The sequence below is a fragment of the Chlamydotis macqueenii genome, chromosome 5, assembly GCF_036417535.1.
Source record: "Chlamydotis macqueenii isolate bChlMac1 chromosome 5, bChlMac1.mat, whole genome shotgun sequence".
In the NCBI taxonomy this organism is placed as follows: domain Eukaryota; kingdom Metazoa; phylum Chordata; class Aves; order Otidiformes; family Otididae; genus Chlamydotis; species Chlamydotis macqueenii.
Window position 1 is genome coordinate 46,061,470 of NC_141560.1, and position 3,164 is coordinate 46,064,633.

General features: G+C 63.2%; 1 long non-coding RNA gene across 1 annotated transcript; it reads left to right on the forward strand.

Moving 5' to 3' along the window:
* The first annotated feature begins 1,901 nt into the window (after positions 1-1,901).
* On the forward strand, positions 1,902-2,909 carry LOC147600565 (uncharacterized). The gene is made up of 2 exons (XR_015258688.1): positions 1,902-2,272; positions 2,396-2,909. It is a non-coding gene; the product is annotated as an uncharacterized LOC147600565 (long non-coding RNA).
* Positions 2,910-3,164: the final 255 nt, after the last annotated feature.

The following is a 3,164-nucleotide window of genomic DNA, read 5'->3' on the forward strand; positions in this document are numbered from 1 at the left end:
GCTCCGCGCGGAGGCTCCGGCGCTGGGCACGGGCGCTGCGTAAAGAGAAAACTCTCCCCCCTGAGCGCTAAATAAATAGAGAGCAGGCGGGCAGCTCATTGGTGCGGGCTAAAATCGTCACCCACCAATCAGGCGGCGCCTCACATTGCCTAGTTCGGCTTTTTTTTTTTCCTTCTTTTTTTTTTTTTTTTTTTTTTTTTTTTCTTTTCCCCGAAAGGGGGAGACGAGAGGAGAGCAGGAGGGATGGAAGAAGGGGAGAAGGAAAAAAAAAAATAAAAGCAGCCCTCTCCACGTCTAATTAGTCACCAAATCCGCGACAAGAGCACGTCCGAGAGCACGGCCGGGCCAGCCCAGAGCCCCGGCCCCAGCTGTCCCCCAAGCCCCTCTCCGGGAAGCCACCGCTAAGCTGAAGCCTGGGCGCGGAGCCGCTGCTCCCCCCAGCGCAGAGTGGGGAGCACCCACCTCCCCTCACACGGGGTGGGGACCGGGCCGGCCGCCACCTCCCTGCGGGCAGCCAGGGACGCGGGGGACCCGCCGCTGCCCCCTTCCCGAGCGCGGGGAGCCCCGAGGGGCTGATCCTGCCGGGGTTGCGGGGGTGGGGGGGGGGCGGACGACGCGGGACGCCCCCCTCCCCTCCGGTCCTGCCGGCCGTGACCCCGTCCCGGGCGCTGCGCCAGCCGGCCACCGCCGCCGGCGGGGACACCCGCTCGGTAAAAGTTTCCAGGACACGGCGCTGAACTCCAGAGGTCTTCCACTGAAAGCCTGCGGGGAACCGGCGGCACCAGCAGCAAGGCAAAACGCACCTCCACCACCTCCGCGCCGCATCCCGCCCGCCGGGCTCCCGCACGAGTCCCCCGCAGGGGACGGGAGGGGACACTCCCCCTCCTCAGCCCAAACTCCCAGAACTTGCAAGTCCCCCCGCGTCGGACGAGGGTCCCGTGCGCGCGGCGCGGGAAGCCCACGCCAAACACCTCCGCGCGAGTCGCCCGCATCGCCGCGGCTCCTTTCCCTTCCCCTCCCCTCGCCGGCACCGACGCCTCGCGCCTCCCAAGCCCCCGGCGAGCCCGGCAGAGCGGAGCGGGGTGCGGGCAGGGTGCGGGGTAGGGCGGCCGGGGCAGCGCAGGCAGCAGAAGTTTTGAAAACCCCCAGCACTTACCTGGCGGGGCGCGTCCCTGGCCGCTCCGGGGAGTCCCGCGCGGGGTGCAACCGTCACCAACAGTGTTTGGGTGGGTTTGGGGATTTTTTTTTTTTGGTTGGTTATTTGTTTTTTTTTTTTTTTTAGAAAGCCCCAAAAGCAAAGCGTCCCTTCCTCCAGGTATGTATATAAGTTACTGTACTGTGTGGGAGGGTCACGATCTCACTAGGTGCAGAAGATTCCCCAGGATTAACCCCTCCTCTCCCTTCCCCTTCTGCAACTTGTTGAGGATTTTATACACATACGCGCGCACAGGCACACACACGGACACACGCGCGCACACGGGCACACGCACAGGCGCGCACACACACATACACACACACACACACACACACGGACGGGAGAGCAAGGAGAAAGAGAGCTCCGCGGAGTCCGGCTGCCCCCCGACGCCGCTGTGATTGGATGGTCTTTTCGTGGAGAGGGGACGTCTCAAGTCGAAGTCACGATTTCTCCTCAGTTTGGAACCATCTGTGACTGGAGCCATGACGCAGCCAGAGCACATTACTCACTTTTACAGTCACGACTTGGAAATCCGTGCAGTTTCCAACCAAAATTACACCGCCACCATTGAATTATTTAATAGGATCCAGTTAAGGGTAATCTTATGCATTGTGCCAAGAGAGGCAACGATCTGGGAGGGGAGGGCTGGGAAGGCGAGGGAGGGGGCGAGGAAGGAGGGTATTTCTTGTTTCTAATGACTGTTTTAGGGAGATATATTAAGAGTTGCAATGATTGGCTACACGTGTTGTAAGGGGGATTTTTTTTTTCCTTAAAAAAAACAACCAAACAAACAAACTAGATACCGGGTCCGCTTGTAAATACCACCACGCAAGCTCGGGGAAGGGACGGTTTAGGCACCGAGGGCAGCCGTGGGTGGGGTACCGCGCCGTGAATTCAAGGCGCTGGTGGTTGATTGATCGCAAGAACCGGTGGCTTTTGTCTGCCCAGATGAAAGCCCGCTGCGTGCGGGCTCGGCCGGGAGGTGCTCTCACCCCCGCGGCCCCGTGCGGTACTGGTGTGCGTGGCCGCATCATCCCATTGTCTGCAGGATCCGCAATTGTTGCCGGGCTTTGTGTGGTAGGTGCACCATTTTCTAAGCTTGCTTTTACCGGGAGGCTACGGCTAAACGTGCTGGGGGTGGTGGGGAGAAAGCTGCTTCCTTGGCTATTGTCTGCCTTGTGCATTTTCCACCCCTCGCAGGTCCGAGTCTGCGGCTGAGCCCCCCCCCGCCCCTCTCCGCCGCCGTTTCGGAGGGATGCCATTGTGCGGGATAACGGGGCGGTGCGTGCCAGCGCCGGACGGTGCTCCCCTCTCTCTTTCAATGCCATCTGACGACAGAGCTTGGCCAGCCGGAGCCCCCCGCCAGATCTGCGTGCCCCGCAGCCCCGCCGAGAGCTCCCCCGGCTCCCTGGAGCGGCGGCGAGGGGGGGGGGGGGGTGAGGGGCTTTCACAGAGCCGAGGTGAAACGCTACAGCTCTGCTCCGTACAGACGGCAACAATCCCCCGCTACTTCGCCTCCGATTCGGCCGTTCCACCAACTCACCGGGCGAGGAGATGACTAAGGACGCGAAGGACGGGCGAGAATAAAAACAGGCGCGCACACGCACGCACACACACACACGATCTGCGGAAGGTGCGAGCCCTCCGAGGGGGGGTAAAAAACGAGGTGGGAGGAGAAGGGGTGAGTCCAAATAAAGCAACCTATAGCCTCTTATTTTGCGGAGCACCATCATCAGGTACCAGCTCTTTCAAACGCACGGGCGGGAAGGGCGGGCGGCGCTGCGCAGCCGGGGAAGCCGCGGCGGGAGCGGCGGGCACGGGGCCGGGGCCGACCCCCGCCCGCGGCGGCGGCAGCGGCGGCGGCGCGGGTTCAGCACCGGGGCGCGGACAGCTCCCGGCGGCCTCCCCGCAGGGAGCGCCCGGCCCTCGCCCCCCGGCCCCGCCGCCGCGCCGCCCCTCCCCTCCCCGC